Genomic DNA, 22,087 nt, shown 5'->3' on the forward strand with positions numbered 1-22,087 from the left:
GCTAGAAAGAACTGCTGTATTATAGGAAACCACCCCAAATTAACAGAAGATTAGGGTAGGAAGCCTGGACAGGGGTTTTAATCCCTGTGCATGAAATCAGTCTGTACACATATTGATCATATTTCTGCTGTTTTAACTGCAATTGTTTTCAATTTCACCTATTCACAATTCTCTATTATTTTATGCGGCCACGGTGTCTGTGTGATGATCTGGAAACTGACCATAATCCACTGTGACATTCTCTGAGTCAAGCTTCCTAAGACATCAGTATTTCACACCAGGACATTTTGTAGGACACCTTGCTACTATCTGTGGGGTTCAAACATCAGAAAGGATGTGAGATCTAAGACTTGGTGTAATCACCTGCATGTAATGAAGCAGACCAAAGAAAAAAGTGAGAGAAAAAAAAAAGAAGGGGCTTCCCTGGTGGCGCAGTGGTTGAGAGTCCGCCTGCCGATGCAGGGGACACGTGTTTGTGCCCCGGTCCGGGAAGATCCCACATGCCGCGTAGCCGCTTGTTCCGTGAGCCATGGCTGCTGAGCCTGCGCGTCCGGAGCCTGTGCTCCGCAATGGGAGAGGCCACAACAGTGAGAGGACCGCGTACCACAAAAAAAAAAAAAAAAAAAGAAAAGAAAATGGTGTCAGGGAAAGTAGGGACCTATCTAAGTGTTTGTCCAAGTGTAATTGCTCTTTGTTTCTCCCTTTTAAATGTAAAAGATGACTGGCAAATGTCTCTTTTTCCTTGGCATTAGGATTCGGAGGAAAGAAAAGGGAAGGAGGCAATCTTGAAGAAGAGAGGTAGCTATAAGAAGCAGCATGGTGTAGTAACAAGAGTCTGAAGACCAGGATTCTAGTCCCTGTTTATGAGCTGTATGCCTTTGTGAAATTATTTAGCTGTTCTGCAATTTTCAGTTGCATTTATTGCAAAATTATGTTTGCTTCTCATCCTCCCCTAGACCAGGAGCATCTTGAGGTTAGGAACTGAGAATGATTCAATTTCTCCAGCACCTATATGGCACTGGGCAGAATATACTGAATGATTCTGAATTTAAAAAGGGAGCAAGCACAAGGGCCCCACGGTGGTCAGACATGAACTGAATTGATCTGCACCAAAGAAAGGGAGAATAGAGAATAATTCATTTAATTACTTGAAATACATTTACTGAGTGTCTATTATATACATATATATATATACACTATATGTAATACATATAGTATGGGTGTATATATATACTATATAAAATATTATAATAGAAATTTTATAGTATATAAATATATGGATTATATATAAGTTTAAATTAAAATTTATAATATTATACTATATATATTGTAGATACTATTTATACTTTTAGGTGCTAGAAACACTGCAGTGACCAGAAAAAAAACCCCATATCTATAACAGATCTTTCATTCTAAGGGGCAAGATGATAAAAAAGATAAATTATATACAATGCTTGGTTAAGGACAAGAGCTAAGGAGAAAAATAACACAAAAAAAGAAGAAAGGAATGGACAGGGGAGTCTGTGGTTCAATTTTGGTTAGGATGTCCGGGAAGGCGGAGTGCAGTCATACACCGGTTCAATTAAGGCCTGCGAGCACGCGTGCTGAGAGAAACAAAAGAAAGGAAGGCTTTAGGAATCAAAAAAGATCCAGAGTGAGGAAACGAAGCGAAAGGAAATTCAGACAGTGAGGAGCAGTGAGGGGTGGGTAAGTTGAGCGCGTGTGGGAGGAAAGAAGGAAGCAAAAATGCAGCACAGCCTAAACAATCATGTTACTTTCTACATTTGGTAAAAAACAAAGATTGTGTGGATTATGACGAAATCCCTTTCTGAGGGAATTCTCACCTCAGCTTCTTTCCAGAGAGCGACAGTGTTTCCCGTCCCCTAAACAGGGATTTTTGTCATTATGGCTTTTGATTGGCCCGGTATAAGCACGTGCTCTGCGCCTATTGGCCCGAGCGTCTGTCCCCAGACGAGTAGCCATGTTGGGGCCCTTCCCCGCCGCGGGGCCGTCTGGGAGTTGTAGTCCTTGCTCCGCTCCGTCCAGTGCAGAGGCTTTTTGCCCTCTGCTCCTGGGTCCCTCAGGCAGCCACTCTCGTGGGCACACGCCCGGGAACTGCTTCTGCCCCGCACTCCCTCCCTCTGCCTTTCACTTCCCAGCTGCCAAGATCTTGGAAGGTAGGGGCGGGGGCAAGCCCAAGTCGAACAGTGTTTCTGTGGCGCAGATCCGGGGTTTCGCGCGCGTCTCATCATTACTCCGGTGGTCCAGTGGAGCGGAGACTGACTGGGTCCACGCAGCTCGTTGGGAGGTAGTGAGGGGTCTGTCGGGAGGACCCTCCCACCTCACCTCACCTTCTCACGGCCACTTCCTGAGCACCGGCCCTAACCCTAACCCGCCCCTCCTCCGCCGCATTTTGTAAGTGGGTAAACTGAGGCATGGGGGCATGCCAGCGGTTCCAGGGGACGCCCCAGCTCCTGGCTCTGGTGGTGTAGTTGGCATGGGCCGCTTTTGGATTTTTTTCAGTTTTACTGTCAAGTAGCAGGACTCTGTGCCCCAACAGATGTGTGTTAAACATCCAGCTCTGGGTTCCCCAGGGGGAGGGAGGAGGGTTTGAACAAGTGTCCAGGAGGAGGAGCTAGGCAGGACACGGGGAAGGCAATATTTTGGGAGAGAATTTTACATTTAGTATTTAAAAGACACACAAAAAATAATTCATTATGGTGGGAGAAATCAGTACTCTGTTGGACTTCCTTACATCTATTTTATGGCTTAATGTAGGTTTTTTTTCTCTTTTTTTTTGCTGTACGCGGGCCTCTCACTGCCGCGGCCTCTCCCTTTGCGGAGCACAGGCTCCGGACGCGCAGGCTCCGCGGCCATGGCTCACGAGCCCAGCCGCTCCGCGGCATGCGGGATCCTCCCGGACCGGGGCACGAACCCGCGTCTCCTGCATCGGCAGGCGGACTCCCAACCACTGCGCCACCAGGGAAGCCCTAATGTAGTTTTTATATGAAAACATGCGGGGATTTTTAAGGTGTGTTCATGTGGGGGAAAAAGGCCGGTTAGTGGAACTGGAGCTGAATTTGCAGCTTCCTCTCTAGGATCAAATTCTGCCTCTGCTGTATGACCAGCCACTCAGTGCTTACCGGGGAAAAAAGAACTTAACGCTCCCTGCCTAAGTGGCCCAAGGAGCTGCCAGGAGCTGAAATCTAGATGAAGTCTTGCTTGTGAAAGTTTGCCACATTCAAACTTTTATTATTGTGCGTCTCTCAGAACTGTGCTTGGGATTGGCATAGAATACAGCCTGTGGTCATGTTAGAAAGGCTCAGATCCTTGCTGGGTCCGGGACTACCGAAAGCGGCCCCGACTCGCACCTGTTAAAGTCCTGTACCTGAACTCTCTATTTTCTGGCTCCATCTTACCGCCAGCGGCCCAGGGCAGCGGAGGCTTCTGGGAGTTGTAGTCCCGCCTCTAGTTTCCCGGAGGGTTGGTACTCCATCTCCCAGCGTGTCATTTGGCTTGGCGAGGTGTCTCCTGGGAGTTGAAGTCTCACTTCCAGCAGTTCTCTGGAGCAGCCCCTTGACTCGGAACTACAACTTCCATGTGGCCCTGCGTTCTTGGCTGCTTGCCCTGCGTCCACTAGCTGCGAGCCGGGTGTAGTGAAATATGTTTAGCAAAAATGTCTTTTTCTTGTTTTTGATTGTATACGCTCTTCCAAGTACTACGTGGGGGTTTATTGTATACGCTTTTCTAAGTATCTTAGGAATTATGCATGCTTTCAAACAGTGCTAACACTCAACAGTTTACAGAGCATGTTCATACTATCTCTCGTAATAATACTGTATCTCCCATTTGTAAATAAGAAAAAAACTTGAGAAGACGATTTGTACACGGTCACACACCTAGTAATAAAATGTAATATATCTTTTATAAATAAGTAGATATTACATTTAGTTATAGTTTAATCCTCTCAAGCGCTATATGAGAGAAATAGCCATTTTCATACGCATTTTCCATGTTAGAAAACGAAGGCTAGGAAATAGGGAAGTTGAGCAACGTGTCGAAGTTAACTAAGCTAGTGAATAGAACTACCGAGATTGTAACCCAGTCTGCTTGACAGACTCTGCTTAGAAAAATACTCTATCTTATGGAGGTGGAGGGAGCCCGAGCTTTCTGAGTACGGAATTTGGAATCTTTCCACTATACCATGTTGCCTCTGTAGTTAAACACTAAACGGTAGTGCTGCAAAAACCTTTGAGATCATTTAAATCTAAGGCAAAGATCTTGGAACAGTTCCTGGCATATAGTAGAGGTTCCACAAATGTTAGCTATATAGAGTTTTATAATACTTTTATTTTAGAGATGAGGAAACTGGTGCAGGTGGTGAAGCAGTTTGCCCAAGGTCACACAGCTGGTCTGTGTCAGGGATGAGACTAGACCCGAACGTCTTGTTTCCAAGTCCAGGGTTATTTTCATTCTACCAGCAGACAGCTAGCAGGGACACCATATGTGAAGCTGTTTAGATAATGGTTTCTCTCCTAATTTGTTCTTCCTAGGCCACAGACCAGGACCAATTGTTGTAAAGTCTCTTTTCTTATTATTGGTAACGTAATATTTCATGAATTCAACAAATGTTTTCTGAACATATAGCTCATCTCTCTTTAGGTAAAGGGCCTCATGGATGAAAAGTAGCTAATGGGTTAGGGCTAGAAGGACCTTATAAATCATCTAATCTAACTTTTTAATTTAAAAAATTAGGGAATTGAGGTACAACATTCACAGCCTTCATCTCATGCCCTTGTGTCAGAAGCATTCTGTTTCTGCAAGGAGGCAGGGTTCTGGAGGCCTCATAGTCCTGTATGTGACCTTTTAGGCTCATGCTTTATCTTACTTAGTATCCTTGTCCTTGCCTTATTCCTGTACATGTTTGGTGGAATGCTTTAGGAAATGTTTCTGTGTACATGCAGCTCTCTTTCTTTTAATGTACATGCAGCTTCAATATGTTCCATTTGTATTTTGGGAATTAGTCTTCTCTTGGCTCCCAATACTCTTTTCTCTTTTGTCCTGTAAGACACGAGAACAAAATCTGACATTGTGTTTGCATTCACATATGTTAAAATCTAATCCTCTAATATAGGGTAACATAAATGAACACATGAGTTGATGGAATTATATAAAACTTTTGTTTTAGAAGACACATTGGCCCTTTCAATTATGTATTCACAGATAAAGCAGATTACTCTCACCTCTTGTGTGTGAAAGATGATTTCTACATAATTAGATAATAAAGTAGCAGTTTTATAAATTACTGGCTAAACGTTCCTGAGATAGTCATTATGGGAGATGTTCTCCTGGTCACCCTCTGTCCCACCAGCACTCTCCTAAATGACAGTCTGATCAGTCAGCTTCCAGCAAAGTGCGTGACCACTAGTAGACACAGAAAAAGTATTTGTGGAATTGCATTCATAAGCACCTTTGAGCTCTATTCCCACATTTTCCCCCTGAATCTCAGTTTTCTCTTTTAATGCAGAAAGGCAGCTTTGAAATACAAGCTGTTGCTACAGCTTTTGAGGTCATGCTCTGAGGGACTGTTGCTTTGGGAATGTCCAGGTCTGTGACTTCTAAGATGAGAAAGTGATCCAAATAGCAAAACATAGAGAAGCAATAGAGAGTGGTAGTCTGAAGGCCTATGACTGAAATCCCAGCCCTGCCTCTTAGGCATGTTACTAAGCCCTTGGTTTCCTCTTCTGTAAAGCAAGGATAATAAGCATTCTACCGCATAAAGTGATGATAAAGATTAAATAAGATAGTGTGTTTAAAGCTTTGAGCATGTCAGGTGCTCAATAGCTTGCATTTAATAGATGAATAGATCTTATTTTTGTCATTATTAATGTAAATGTGTATATGAAAATATATTTACTCAGGATTTAAACTGGAGGCAGATATCTGTTTTATAAAAGGGTCTTGTCATTTGTTTTCTTAGAGTAGCAAGCTTGGCCATCACATATAAACTATGAAGTTAACTGCAACTCTTGATAATCCATCTTGTCAGCTCAGTGAAAGTGTCTTGTGTAGGCAGAGAGATGGTGAAGCTTTTGGCTCTTCATTGACTGCTGAGAGGTCCCTGATCTCTGGTTTCATCTATATATTAAATCTTGGGTTGAAAAACGGTCAGTAGGGCCTTCTGTCCACTTCTGGAAAGGACTGGGCCTATCCCAGGAGCCTCAGGGTTAAAGTGAAGCAGTTGTCATCCAGCTGGTGAGTAATCCCGGGGCAGTGGCTATGTGGACACGGCAGTGCTTCTTTCTAAAGCTGACAACTTCAGTAGCCATGAGGTTACTGATAGAGAGGTGAGTTACAGAAGAGGGGTGATGCTGGGGATAGGGAAGGAGAAATGAAAGGAGGATCATAGCGAGAGCAAAGAGCAGATGAACGAAGGAAACAGTTGAGGCCCTCAGTCAAGTTGTCTTAAGCATGTATTTATTGAGCACATTTATCCTGCTCCTAGCTCTGTGCCAGGCACTGCACTGTTATGCAGTGGAGATACAGCCTTGAATGTGGCTGACATGGAGGTGGTCATGGTGGTGGGTTGTGGTATATTCTAAGCAGGGAAGAACTTGAAGGAAAGAAGCAAGGAAGGTAGAGTGTGTTGGGATTTGATGAGCAGAAAAGTCTTTGTGCTTGGGGTATACAAATCACTGAATGGGGGAGGTGGGAGAGATGAGGCTGCAGAGGCAGGCATGGGTGATATTATGCAGAGTCCAGTTATCTGTATTGCAAAAGAATTTTGGACTTTATTCCAAGGGTATTTGTGAAACCATTTAAAAGTCTTAAGTGGAGAAATAAAATTATTGGATTTGTTTTTTAAAGACTTTGGATGCAGTATGGATGATGAATTTGTGAGAGGTAATAATGTGGGAAAACCAGATAGTCTTGCGTTTCTTTAACTTTAACGTGCATGTGAATCTCCCGCTGATCTTAAAATGTGGAGTCTGATTCAGCAGATCTGGAATGGGCCAGCACCAGCAGGCTGTTGCTGCTGGTCTATGGACTATCCTTTGAGTAGCAAGTACTTAGGAGACTCTTCAGTGTTCTAGGTCAGAGATAATAGTGATTAAGAGAATGGGTTAGAGAGCAGAAGACCTGGATTCTAATCTTGGTTTTTCCACTTATTTGCTGTGTGACTCTGGGGAAAGTGAGGTAATCTCTTTGAGCCTCAATTTCCTTATTATCTGTGAAAGGTGGGTAATAATTTCTATTGCTTTAATCATGTTTTAAATTTTCAATGAGGTCACCCTTGGAAAGGGTTACTGTGCTTAATACAGTAATTGGCACTCAGTAAATGGTAGCTTTGATTTTACTCTTATGGTTATTAGTAAAAATCATAATATTATGCACCCTGCTCCACATTTCCTTGTTTATCACATTTTCTTGTTTAGCACATTTTGAATGCTAGGTGGAATAGATTACCTTTAATTCTACTGTTTTTGCTTCTGTCTCACAGGTGAAGTGCTGAACTTCGTAAAAATTTGAACATTATGGGCAAATAGATTTCTCTCAGCAATTGAGTCTCTCAATTTGATGGAAAAAAATCTGGGATCCTGAAAGTACCATCTTATATCTGATTGCAGGAACTTGAGGCACCTTGCCTAGCCTTGTAAATTTATTTAGCCCAATTATAGTGCCTCCTTCTTTACATAATTTTAACCTGTTTGGATTGTTCTCCAACCAGTGATTCTCAACCCTTTTTGCAAGTTAGAATCACCTGGGGCTGGTCCCATCCATACAAATTAAATCAGAGTGCCGGAGGGGAGGCAGGCGTTGATAATTTCTTTTTTAAGTTTCCTGGGTTATAATGAAGTGCATCTAGGATTGAGAACCATTGATTTTAAAAACCATAACATCACAAAATAAATCAAGTACAGTCTAAGGGCCTGGGTGGGGAATGAAATATCTGGAAAGTAGCTGAAGTCTTTGGGAGTGAAAGAGATAATAAGCCTAGTCACAAATCTCTCTTGGAATCTGATGAACTAACTGTAGGTTGTGCCCTGGGTTACCTTTGAGATTACTTACTAGGACACCCCCGTTCTAACCCTTTTTATCTCTAGCTGTGCTTACCCTAGTCAGGATTCTCCTTAATGTTGAGTTTCAGACTGCTTTTCTCTTTCTGGTATTTAGTTTGTTCCATTCCTCAGAGCTAAAAAAAAGTTATTAACCCATGAAAATCATGTTCAAAAGAAACTGAGTTACATGTTTTCATGAGTTGTGGCCATGTTATTGAAAAGGCTTAAACTATTGTTCAGATAAAATACAACCCATTTTTACTAGCAACATTTTTTTTTTTTTTTTATGCGGTACGCGGGCCTCTCACTGCTGTGGCCTCTTCCGTTGCGGAGCATAGTCTGTGGACGCGCAGGCTCAGCGGCCATGGCTCACGGGCCCAGCTGCTCCGCGGCACGTGGGATCTTCCCGGACCGGAGCACGAACCCGCATCCCCTGCATCGGCAGGCGGACTCTACCACTGCACCACCAGGGAAGCCCCCCTACTAGCAACATTCTTACATTCTAATTCAGTAGTTTAAAAGGAACCACTTCCAGAGATGCTGCCAATTATAAAGATGGGTTTCTATCTGTCTTTTTTCTCTTTAAAATTACTTCCATCTACCATTTTAGGGTGGAACAGTTAAGCTAATTTGATTAAATGCCTTTAATTTTCTGGATTATCCATAATATATAGGACCCCTTTCCTTTAAAAATTTTTTCCTCCATAGAAAATGTGTTTTTTTCATGAAGAAAAAATATTTTTTCTTCATGAAAGTAATTTCTATTTTTTATTGAAATATAGTTGACATACACTATTATGATAGTTCCCGGTGTACTACATAATTACTTGATATTTTCATACATTATGAAATGATCACCAAGATAAGTCGAGTAACCATCTGTCCGCATACAAAGTTATTGCAATATTATTGACCATATTCCTTATGCTGTTTATTACATCCTTGTGACTTATTTCTTATATGGCTGGAGGTTTGTACCTTTTAATCCCCTTCACCTATTTTGCTGACCCCCTCACCCATCTGCCTTCTGGCAACCACATATTTGTTCTCTGTATCTATGAGTCTGTTTTTTTGTTTTGTTTTGTTTGCTTGCTTGTTTTGTTTTTTCTGTTCCACATATAAATGAGATAATGCGGGATTTATCTTTCTCTGCCTTATTTCACTTAGCATACCTTCTAGATGCACCCATATTGTTGAAAATGGCAAGATTTCATTTTTTTATGGCTGAGTAATATTCCTGTGTGTGTGTGTGTGTGTGTGTGTGTGTGTGTGTGTATCACATCTTCTTTATCCATTCATCTATCAGTGGACACGTAGGTTGCTTCCATATCTTGGCTACTGTAAATAATGTTGCAATGAACACTGGAGTACATATATCTTTTCAGATTTGTGTTTTTCTTTTCTTTGGGTAGATTCCCAGAAGTGAAATTGCTGGATTGTAAGGCAGTTCTATTTTTTAATGTTTTGAGGAACCTCCATACTGTTTCCATACTGGCTGCACCAATTTACAATACCACTGACAGTGCATGAGGGTTCCCTTTTCTCCTCATCCTCTCCAACACTTGTTATTTGATGTCTTTTTGATGATAGCCATTCTGACAGGTGTGAGGTGGTATCTTATGTTGTTTTTATATGCATTTCCCTGATGATTAGTGATGTTGAGTGTCTTTTCATGTGTCTCTTGGCCATCTGTATGCCTTCTTTGGAAAAATGTCAATTCAGGTCCTCTGTCCATTTGTTAATGGTTTTTTTTTTTTTTTGATGTTGAGTTGTATAAATTCTTTGTATATTTGGGACATTAACCCCATATCAGATATATTGTTTGTAAATATCTTCTCCCATTCAGTAGGCTGCCTTTTCATGTTGTTGATAGTTTCCTTCACTGTGCAAAAGCTTTTTAGATTGATGTAGTCCCATTTGTTTATTTTATTTTTTCTATGTTTCCCTTGCCTGAGGAGACATCTAAAAAAATATTTCTAAGACCAATGTGTAAGAGTGTACTGCCTCTGTTTTCTTCCAGGATTTTTATGGTTTCAAATCTTACATTAAAGTCTGTAATCCATTTTGAGTTTACTTTTCTATATGGTATGAGAAAGTAGTTCAGTCTGATTCTATTGCATGTAGCTGTCCAGTTTTCCCAACACCACTTGCTGAAGAGACTATCTTTTCTCCATTGTATATTCTTGCCTCCTTTGTTGTAGATTAACTGACCATAAGTGTGTGGGTTTATTTCTGAGCTCTCTATTCTGTTCCATTGATCTATGTGTCTGTTTTTGTGCTACTACCATACTGTTTTGATTACTGTAGCTTTCTAGTATAGTTTGAAATCAGGGAGTGTGATTTGTTCTTCTTTCTAAAGTTCATTTTGGCTATTCAGGGTCTTTTGTATTTCCTTACATGTTTTAGAATTATTTGTTCCAGTTGATAGAGATTGCATTGAATCTGTAGATTTGCCTTGGGTAGTATGGTGATTTTAATGATATTAATTCTTCCAATCCATAAGCGTGGTATATCTTTCCATTTGTTTGTGTCATCTTCAATTTCTTTCATCAGTGTCTTATAGTTTTCTAAGTCTTTTACTTCCTTGGTTAGATTTATTCCTAGGTGTTTTCTTCTTTTTGATTAAATTATAAATGGGATTGTTTTCTTAACTTCTCTGATACTTCACTGTTAGTGTATAGAAACACAGCAGATTTCCATGTATTAATTTTGTATCCTGCAGATTTACCGAATTTATTTTTCAGTTCTAATAGTTTTTGGTGGGCTCTTTAGGAATATACATGCTTACCAAAAAAAAAAAAAAATATATATATATATATACACAAACACACACACATATAATTAGGTATTATATATATTTTATATACATAAATATAATGAAATCTGCAAACAGGGATAGTTTTATTTATTGCTTTCCAATTAGATTCCATTTATTTATTTATTTATATTGTCTTATTGTTCTGGCTAGGACTTCCAATAATTTGTTGAATAAAACTGGTGAGAGTGGATATCCTTGTCATGTTCCTGATTTTACAGGAAATGCTTTCAGCTTTTCACCACTGAGTATGATGTTGGCTGTAGGTTTGTCATATATGGCTTTTATTATGTTGAGGTATGTTCCCCCATTCTCATTTTGTTGAGAATTTTGGCCATAAATGGATGTTGAATTTTGTCAAAAGCTCTTTCACAAACTTGTGATAATCATATGACTTTTATTCTTCAATTTGTTAATATGGTGTATCACATTGATTGAATTGTGGATGTTAAGCTATCCTTGCATCCCTGGGATAAATACTTCTTGATCATGGTGTATGATCCTTTTAATATATTATTGAATTTGATTTGCTAATATTTTGTTGAGAATTTTTGCATCTATTTTCATCAGTGGTATAGGCCTGTAATTTTCTTTTTTTGTGTGGTGTCTTTGATTTTGGTATCAAGGTGATGCTGGTCTTATAGAATGGGTTCAGAAGTGTTCTATCCTCTTCAATTTTGGAATAGTTTGAGAAGGTTAGGTGTTAACTCTTCTTTAAATGTTTGGTAGAATTCAACTTTGAAGCTGTCTGGTCCTGGTGTGTTCATATTTTCTATTTTTCCCTGATTTAGTCTTGGGAGATTATATTTTTCTAGGAATTTATCCACTTTTTTTTTTTTCTTTTGATATGTGGGCCTCTCACTGTTGTGGCCTCTCCTGTTGCAGAGCACAGGCTCCGGAAGCGCAGGCTCAGCGGCCATGGCTCACGGGCCCAGCCACTTCGCGGTATGTGGGATCTTCCTGGACCAGGGCACGAACCATGTCCCCTGCATCGGCAGGCGGACTCTCAACCACTGTGCCACCAGGGAAGCCCTATCCACTTCTCATAGTTGCCCATTTTATTAGTGTATAATTGTTCATAGTAATCTCTTTTTTAAAAAAATATTTATTTATTTATTTGGCTGCATCAGGTCTTAGTTGTGGCACGTGGGATCTTTGTTGTGGCACGTGAGATCTTTTGTTGCAGTGCATGGGCTCTTTGTTGCAGTGTGTGAGCTTCTCTTCAGTTGTGGCACATGGGCTCCAGGGCATGCGGGCTCAGTAGTTGCAGTGCGCAGGGTCTAGAGCGCGTGGGCTTAGTTGTCCTGTGGCATATTGGATCTTAGTTCCCGACTAGGGATCGAACCTGCGTCCCCTGCATTGGAAGGTGGATTCTTAACCACTGGACCACCAGGGAAGTCCCCATAGCAATCTCTTATCCTTTGTATTTCTGTGGTGTTGGCTGTAACTGAGTTTATTTATTTGAGCTTCTCTCTTTTTTTCTTGATGAGTCTGGCTAAAAGTTTATCAAGTTTGTTTTCCTTTTCAAAGAATCAGCTCTCAGTTTCATTGATCTTTTCTATTGTTGTATTTATAAAGGCTCTATTTCATTTATCTTTCTCTCTGATCTTTATTATTTCTTTCCTTCTACTAACTTTGGGTTTTGTTTGTTCTTTTTCTAGTTCCTTTAAGTTAGCTTGTTTATGTGAGATTTTTCATTTAATGTTTTGACATCATATTTTACATCTTTTTGTTTTGTGTATCCCTTAACTACTTATTGTGGAAATAGATGATTTAACTACTTTTGTCTTTTAACCTTCATACTGGCTTTGTAAGTGGTCGATCTACTTACTACCTTTACTGTAATTTCACCAATGAGATTTTCCTTTTCATTATTTTCATATTTCTAGTTGTAGTCTTTTCTTTTCTGCTTAGAGAAGCTTGTTTAGTGGTGGTGAACTCTTTTAGCTTTTGCTTATCTTTAAAATTCTTTTTTTAAAATTAATTCAGGGCTTCCCTGGTGGTGCAGTGGTTGAGAATCTGCCTGCCAATGCAAGGGACACGGGTTCGAGCCCTGGTCTGGGAAGATCCCACATGCTGCGGAGGAACTGGGCCCATGAGCCACAGCTACTGAGCCTGCGCATCTGGAGCCTGTGCTCTGCAACAAGAGGGGCCATGATAGTGAGAGGCCCGCGCAATGGGATGAAGAGTGGTCCCCGCTCGCCGCAACTAGAGAAAGCCCTCGCACAGAAACGAAGACCCAACACAGCCAAAAATAAATAAATAAATTTAAAAAAATTAATTCAATCACTGATAAGTGTTTATTGAGTACATATTATGTGTCAGACATTGTGTTGGGTGCTTGAAATAATGGTGCTAAGCTTGGGGATAATTATTGCTGTAGCAGGCAAATTAGCTCCCTAGTATCTTTTTTTAAATTGAAGTATAGTTGGGAATTCCCTGGCATCCCAGTGGTTAGAGCTTAGTGCTTTCACTGCAGTGGCCTGTGTTCAATCCCTGGTCGGGGGGTACTTCCCTGGTGGTCCAGTGGTAAAGAATCTGCCTTACAATGCATGGAATTCCGGTTCAATCCCTGGTTAGGGAACTAAGATCCCACATGCTGCAGGACAACTAAGCCCAGGCGCCACAACTACTGAGCATGCATGCCTCAACTAGAGAGCCTATGTGCCGCAAACTACAGAGCCCACGTGCTCTGGATCCCACGTGCCACAACTAGAGAGAAGCTCGCGTGCGCACCTCAACGAAAGATCTCGCATGCCTCAAATGAAGATCCTGTGTGCTACAACTAAGACCCAACACAGCCAAAAAAAAAAAAAGAAATTGAACTATAGTTGATTTACAATTTTGTGTCAGCTTCAGCTGTACAGCAAAGTGATTGTGTTATATATATATGTGTATATATATATATATATATACACACACACATACACACATATATGTATATTCAGATTCTTTTCCATTACAGGTTATTACAAGATATTGAATGTAGTTCACTGTGCTATGCAGTAGGACCTTGTTGTTTATCTATTTTATATATACTAGTTTGTATCTGCTAATCCCAAACTCCTAATTCATCCCTTCCTCCCACCTCTTCCCTTTGGTAAGCGTAAGTTTGTTCTCTATGTCTGTGAGTCTGGCATAAGTTTGTTCTCTATGTCTGTGAGTCTGTATTCTATAAATAAGCTTATTTGTATCATATTTTAGATTCCACATATAAGTGATATCATATGACTTATTTCACTTACTGACTGACTTCACTTAGTATGATAATCTCTAGGTCGCTCCTTGAAGAGAACCTCTACAATTGTGATTATCCTCCCATTTGTGGGTTGCCCACCCGGGAGTGTGGGTCTGGACGGGACTGCAGCTCCACCTCCACCCCTCCTACCCTCTCGTCACTCCTTCTTATATCTTTAGTTGTGGAAAATCTTTCTTGCTAGTCTTCAGGTTGTTCTCATAAGTAGTTGCTCCGTAAGTAGTTGTAATTTTGATGTGTCTGTAAGAGGAGATGAGTTCAGGTCTTCCTACTCTGCCATCTTGGCCACACCCTTGAATATTTATATTTAGAACTTTATATCCAGTTTTCAGGAGGATTCTTGGCCTGAATTTATATTACCCTATACCTCAATTTCCTTTTACAGCATTTCCTAAGCTTCTCTGCTCACTAGAAGGTCATTTCACAATGTAGTAGTTTTATTTTTCTGCTGTGTTGACTTAATAGAGAGAAAGACTGGGAAAAGTGTTTTTGCTGGCGGGTTTAATACAGTTTAAAAATTACATATTTTGGGGGAATTTGCATGTATGCCAAGGTTTTCTTGTAATGATAAATAAGTAGGCATAGAAAAAAAATTGAGAAACTGGTTAAGAGGTTCACAAAAGGCGCTCATTGAGTATTCTGGAACTTAAAGACTCTTTCTGAATCTTTTTATGTGTTTATTAGTGTTCCTCATTATGGATTTACCTCTTTTTATTAACAGTCAGGTTTCCATGAAAATTCAATGTATTTTGCAGTTTCTCAGGCTCACAGCTATTGGAGCTAAAACCCATCATAGATAATGTGGAAGTATCAGTGCTTCCTCATGAGGTTTAATGCATGCGTATTTTAGTTGAGCATGGGCTGGAGGAAAGTATGGTCTACAGTCATTTAATCACTGAAGTTTGTAGTATGTGATATGGACAAAATTTTTATTTTTTGCAGGACTTGAAGGCTCTTTTGCATGTATTCAGTTTTGAAACAATAAAAAAAAAACCTCACTGCTGTCTCCACATTTACTGCAGGACAGTACTTGCTTGGTTGTGCCAGGAGATGCCTGAGTGATACCTAGAAGCTGGAGTCTGTGTATGTGCTTGGAGCCCTGAGGACAGGCAGAGGAACCTGCTGGAATAAGGTTGTTTTTCTCAACCCTGAAGCACTGGCAGTCTCTGTCCAACCTCTCCCAGGAATGAGCCTAGTGAGGGGAGAGGTTGTGATCTGCAGGAGAGCAGGGAAAAATGCATGCGCGACAAATGTGGACGGTATGGAAGAGGTATAACAAGAAGATGGTTGGGTGGAGGGAAAGGGAAGGTTTTTGTTTTTTGTTTCAGAAATATGTATGTGAATGGTGCCCTCTGGAGTTGTGCTGGACACAGCTTAGATGGCTCTGTACACAGAGAGGCCTGATTAATGGGAGGTGCCGATACCTTCGTAAGTGGTGAAGTGCTACTGGGGATACAAAGGCAACAGGTGGCCACTGCAGTTTGAAATCCCAGTTGCTGGGTTCTGCCAGCTGAGGGGGTAAAAGCAAGGACAGGAAGCTTCAGCAGCCAGTGGCCACAGATAAATCTACAGCTGAGGACCTCTCTTGGCCCCTCTATGCAGGACAGAAAGCTTCCTCAAGTCTCTTGAAACTCCACAAGGCAACAGACCAACGTCTCCCTGGCCCAGAAGAATTAGCTGCATTTGGCTTCCTAGTGCAGATGAAACAGCTGGGTCCAACTCTTATGGGTCAGGGCCTGGCTGGAATTATATGCAAGGGTGGTTTGACCAGAAGCTTCTGCATTTCTGGCTGGCTCCCAGGTGATGCAGATGTGGAAGATGGGTCACACTTGGAATAGCAAGGTTCTAGTTCTTTGTGGCTTCTACTATGTTGCCATTTTTTTTTAAATTGAAATATAGTTGATTTACAATGTTGTGTTAGTTTCTGCTATACAGCAGAGTGATTCAGTTATACATATATATACATTCTTTTTTTAATATTATTTTCCATTACGGTTTATCACAGAATACTGAATATAGTTTTCCCTGTGCTATACAGTAGGACCTTGTTGTTTATCCATTCTCTATATAATAGTTTGCATCTGCTCACCCCAAACTCCTACTCCATCCCTCTCCCATCCCATTTCCCCCTTGGCAACCACAAGTCTGTTCTCTGTGTCTGTGAGTCTGTTTCTATTTCATAGAATTTCATTTGTGTCATATTTTAGATTCCACATATGAGTGATATCATATGGTATTTGTCTTTCTCTTTCTGATTTACTTCACTTAGTATGATAATCTCTGGTTCCATCCATATTGCTGCAAGTGGCATTATTTCATTCTTTCTTATGGCTGAGTAATATTCTATTGTATATGTGTGTCATACCTTCTTTAACCATTTATCTGTCAGTGGACATTTAGGTTGTTTCCATGTCCTGGCTATTGTGAATAGTGCTGCTATGAATATAGAGGTGCTTGTATCTTTTTGAATTATATGTTTGTCCAGGTATATGCCCAGGATTGGGATTGCTGGATCATATGGTGACTATTTTTAGTTTTTTAAGGAACCTCCATACTGTTCTCCATAGTGGCTGCACCAACTTAACCTTCTCATCAACAGTGTAGGAGGGTTCCCTTTTCTCTACACCCTCTCTAGCGTTTGTTTGTAGACTTTTTGATGATGGCCATTCTGACTGATGTGAGGTGATACCTCATTATAGTTTTGATTTGCATTTCTCTAACATTGATAATTAGCAGTGTGGAGCATCTTTTCATGTACCTGTTGGCCATCTGTATTGTCTTCTTTGGAGAAATATCCTCATACTTTTTTATAGCTTTTATTTCATCTCTATTTTTTGATCAATGCCTCTCTTCCCTCTCAACTGTAAGCTCTGTGAAGGCAGGAATAGTGGTGATTTTGCTCATGCTGTCTCCTGAGCATGTGGTCCCTGTGTGGGGTAAGTGGTCCATGTCAGATCCCTTACTTAGAATTCGGTGTTGCACTTTGCACAACACCATGCACTTGACCACACTACTTCTAGGCCATCCTCTATTACTTCTTTGGTTAGCCGACTCCTGGTTGCATGGGGAGTATAGTTAAGTGAAATCTACAAAAGATCGCAGACCTCAGCCCTCTTAGCATTTCTCTGAACATGTACAGCAACCCATTTCCTCTGTTTATTGGAAATAATGCCTTGTTTATTGCATTAATATTGTCTATTTTCCCTCTCGAGAAAGTTTGCTCCCCAAAGGCAGGGACCTTATTTGTCCTATCCCCAGGCCTGTGATAGATAGAATGAGTTTTTTCTCCTCATTGCCATCAAGACCTGAAAGTCTGGGTCATCCTGAGGCTGCTGCTCCATGCAGATGGGTCATTAATGTTATATAGCTAATAGGAAGTTTCAAATGCTGGGGAGTCAAGAAGGGGCTCATAGGGAGGGAGTATAGAGAGGAGCCTGCTGTCTGGCTCTGAGCACTGACTGCTGGCTTTGCTTCTCATTAGCCGTGTCATCTTGAGCAAAGTACTCAACCTCACTGCATCTTGTTTTTCTGTAAAACAAAGATTATAATACTACTTAACTCTTATTAGAGTTATTGTGAGGATTCAGTGAGACTGTTGATGTAAAGCATGCCTTGCACAGTGCCTGATGAGTGGTCAGTGCTCAATAAATATTACCTGTGGTCAGTGTCATTAAACCTGTTATGTTGCTCTGTCTACTTGCTGGTAAGTAGTTATACGTGTGCCAGTTTTCAGTTTGAAGATCACAGCTAGATCTTTCTCATAGTATTGTGTTATTTGGGGAAATCTCATATTTGGCCATGAAATAAATGTAGAGGCTAGCAGTTCTGGCCATATGAAGTTTTCTGAAAACATTGGTGAACAACAACCCAGGATTCAGCACAAAAAAGTAAATGCTCATTGATGTTAAATACAAAGGAATATAAGTCAGAAAACAAACACATCTATCATACTGGAGTATTTAAATGCCTCTCATAAACACTTAAGATTCTCATTAGTCCAACATCAGAAAAATGATAAATATTAATATTTGTCATCAAAGGAAAGCTTAGAAATCAAAGCAGAGTAAACAACTGTTGTATTTCAAGGATTACATAATACTGAATGAATTTTAATTCAATATCTCCTAAACTCTATTTTTAAGATTTCTCTATACGACACTTTATTTTTATCCAGTACACAAACTAGGAAAGATGTGCATTTAATCAGAAAAGACTCAAGGGATTTGCTGATTTAAAGACCTGGGCTCTGTTGTGTTTTGTGTCTATAAAAGAGACCCACACGTGCCTGAGCCAACCTCCTTCTCCATTGATCTCCATCTATTTTAGGAGAATCATATTGGAAATTGGCTCTGGGTAGATTATGAAAGGGCACTGGGTGCTTTCTGCCTTTGCTATGGATTCTTTCCCCCAAGCTTCTCTATTCTTCCCAGTTCTGAATGTGCCCGGAAGCATGTACAGCATCCCCCAGGGTCAGGAGGGAGCAGAGGGAGAGATGACAGGCTGGCACCATCACCCTGCAGCTGTCAGGCTCTCCCTTCCTTCTTTCAGCATCTGAGATGGCTGACTCAGTGTCAGAGGGCCTCACCATGTCACCACAAGAACGCAGTCCTGGGAGTCGAGAGACCTGGGTTTTAGTTCTGGCTCTTTCACTGCCTTATGAATGTCGTGTCTTCTCTCTGGGCCTCCCTTTCCACATCTGTCAAGTGAGGGACTTGGATCTGATAATTCTGAAGTCATGTGCTCTCCAACATGCTATGACCAAGTGGAGAGCTTCAGGGATCTGATAAGCCTTTCCCCTTATCCTCTGCACAAGGGCATTTGCCTCGCAAGGCAGGCTTCAGGGCCAAACAGACCTATATCTTGCCTTAGCTAATTTAGTTAAGTACTCAGTTTTCTCATCCACTAAATGGGAATAGTAGAAGTTGTTGTAATCACAAGTGATGATGTTTGGAAAGCATCCAGTGCTGTTTGACACATCACTGGGATTTAATGATGCTGCCATTTTGTTATTATTATTATGTTGTTATTTTGTTACTGTTATATATTATGTTTATATCTTGACTCAGTATTTTTCTGTCTCTTTGTGATTCAGTTCCCTTTTCTAAAAAATGGAGATAATAAGAGAATCTATCTCACTGGTTAATTGTGAGGATTAAGTGAGATAATACATGAAAGTACATGGGGTGCTTCCTGGTATATAATAAGCACCAAATACACACTAGCAATGACTTTAGCTATCATTTTTTCTTTTTTTAATTAGTCACAATACCTTAAATAAAGTAAAGAACTAGATAAGACAAGGTGACTGAGAGCAGTTACCATCTCTAATACACATGCTGAAGCAGATTTCCCAGTTGTCTAAAAGACCCAACATTTTCCCTAAGCATCTCATTTATCATAGGGAACAGTAAATAAATAATGTCAAATCTATAATTGAAAGTCAAATATCTGTATCCAGCATGAGTTCTTAAACCTGGATGCTGGAGTCTCTTTAACATCAAATGTTCCATGTATATATATAGGAAACAAAAACACTAATTGGAAAAGATATCTGCATCCCTGTTTTCATAGCAGCATTATTTATAATAGCCAAGACTTAAGTGTCCATTGACGGATGAGTGGTTAAAGAAATTTTGGTATTTATACATACAATGGAATATTATTCAGCCATAAAAATGAGGAAATTCTACCATTTATGACAACATGGATGGACCTTGAAGGCATGCTAAGTGAAATAAGTCAGACAGAGAAAGATAAGTACTATATGATGTCACTTATGTGTGGAATGTGTAAAAAAAAAAAAAAAACATTCCCCCCCCCACCGCAAACCTACACCAAACTCATAGGAAAAGATTAGATTTGTGGTTATCAAAAGGTACAAACTTCAATTATATGATAAATAAGTATTAGGGTTATAATGTACAACATGATGATTATAGTTAGCACAGCTGTATGGTATATGGGAAAGTTGTTAAAAGAGTAGATACTAAGAGTTCTCATCACAAGGAGAAATTTGTTTTTTCTTTTCTTTTTATTGTATCTTTATGAGATGATGTTAACTAAACCTATTTATGGTGTTAACTAAATGGTGTTAGATGGTGTTAACTAAACCTATTTATGGTAATCATTTCACAATATATGTAAATCAAACCATCATGCTGTACACCTTAAATTTATACAGTGATGTATGTCAATTATTTCTCAATAAAACTGGGAAAAAATGCAATATAGCTACAGTGGAGAAATGGAAAAATAGAGGACAACTAAAACAGGGGAACATAGATACTTCTGGGGATGACAAGTGGAAATTAGGAAGAAATGAGGCAAGAGATTTTTTTTCCCTAAAGTCTATGTGTTGCCATTTGATTTAAGCTATTATATATTTTAGCTTATAATAAGTAAAATTTATTTTGCTAAAAGTAAAAAAAGAGAAGAATCTAATGTTCCAGGTCCATGCTGTATCTCCACATATGGAAGAGATATATTAGTTAGAAGAGACGTTATTTTTTATCAGGTTACTATGGGCCAGGCACTAAACTAAGACCTTTGTGGGGATTCTCTCATTTCATCCTCACAGCAACTCTAGGGGGTAGATACTCTTATTATCCCTGTTTACAGATGAGAAAACTGAAACACAGAGAGGTTAAGTATGTGCTTAAGGATACCCAGCTGGCAAGTGGTGGTGCTGGGATATGGATGCATGTTATATGACATGGGAGAGAGTTTAAGCTCTACTAGCTGATGTCCTCAGCTGGTCAAGAAGTCAAACCTGCTTGGTGGCTACTCTTTCTGTAGTAATGAAGTCTGTTGGATCAAGACAAGTATGTAAATGGACTTGCTTTTTACCAGTGACATAACAAATTAACATTATTCGTATTGTTTCCAAGATCATTCCATTTCATGTAAGGGAATGAATTTCAGTATGGAATAGACTTATTTAAGGAAACATCAATATTTTTCTCAAATTGGCAGCATCAAAACTATATTTATGGAATTAAAACATATTGCATTTATATAATGCAAATTCACTTGGAAACAAGATTTCTTTATCTTTTTCTGTAACTTAGCTTGCAGCTGTTGGCATCAGTCTATTTTTAAAACACAAAAATAAATTGTTTCTTGTTAACTCCATTGGATCTGCAGGCAGATAGTAGACAGAGTTGCTGTCCATGAGGCCAGCATCTTGGTTAGAGGGCCCAGATTATTCTATGAGAAGGTGGTATTTGGAAAAAAAAAACCTTTTCTTACCAACTGCATAAGAAAATTCATTTTAGGAAATAAAAAAAGACAAAAATGCTCAAAAGTAAAGTAACATTAGCATTTCATCCCCTCATTATAGCACTATTAATATTTCAATGTAGGGATTTCCCTGGTGGTCCAGTGGGTAAGACTGTGCTCCCAATGCAGGGGGCCCAGGTTCGATCCCTGGTTGGGGAACTAGATACTGCATGCCAACCTAGAAGTGTGCAGGCTGCAACTAAGAAGTCTGCATGCTGCAACTAAGAGTCTGTGTGCCACAGCTAAGACCTGGTGCAGACAAAATAAATAAAATAAATAAATATTTAAAAAATATTTCAATGTATACACTTTCCATCCTTTTTTATTGCGTATGTAAGTTCTAAGTTCTGTTAGCTTTCTAAATTGGGATCACACTTTATATGTAGTCTTGTTACCTTTTTTTTTACTCATCAGGGTATTGTGTGCATTTTGCCATGTCATTAATGATTGCAAAGTACTCTTACTATTAGAACCTGCAACCTATCCTAATTGGTCTTTTTTTAATTTTTAAATTTAAATTTAAATTTTTGGCTGCGGTGGGTCTTCGTTGTTACACGTGGGCTTTCTCTAGCTGAGGTGAGCGGAGGCTATTCTTTGTTGCGGCGTGCGCGCTTCTCATTGCGGTGGCTTCTCTTGTTGAGGAGCACGGGCTGTAGGCGTGTGGGCTTCAGTAGTTGT

General features: G+C 40.0%; 1 protein-coding gene across 21 annotated transcripts in view; it reads left to right on the top strand.

Moving 5' to 3' along the window:
- Window positions 1-2,038: 2,038 nt before the first annotated feature.
- The window catches only part of FHIT (fragile histidine triad diadenosine triphosphatase), a 1,458,892-nt gene continuing 1,438,843 nt past the window's right edge, over window positions 2,039-22,087 (top strand). For 18 of the 21 annotated variants that reach the window (XM_060307532.2, XM_060307526.2, XM_060307530.2 and 15 more), the window contains exon 1: window positions 2,039-2,177. The gene's annotated coding sequence lies outside the window, so the exon portion shown is untranslated. Of the gene's footprint in view, window positions 2,178-2,250; window positions 2,416-22,087 lie in introns of those variants that run through there. The other 3 variants (XM_060307527.2, XM_060307528.2, XM_060307531.2) reach the window with 1 other exon arrangement.

This window comes from Globicephala melas, chromosome 11 (genome assembly GCF_963455315.2).
Source record: "Globicephala melas chromosome 11, mGloMel1.2, whole genome shotgun sequence".
In the NCBI taxonomy this organism is placed as follows: domain Eukaryota; kingdom Metazoa; phylum Chordata; class Mammalia; order Artiodactyla; family Delphinidae; genus Globicephala; species Globicephala melas.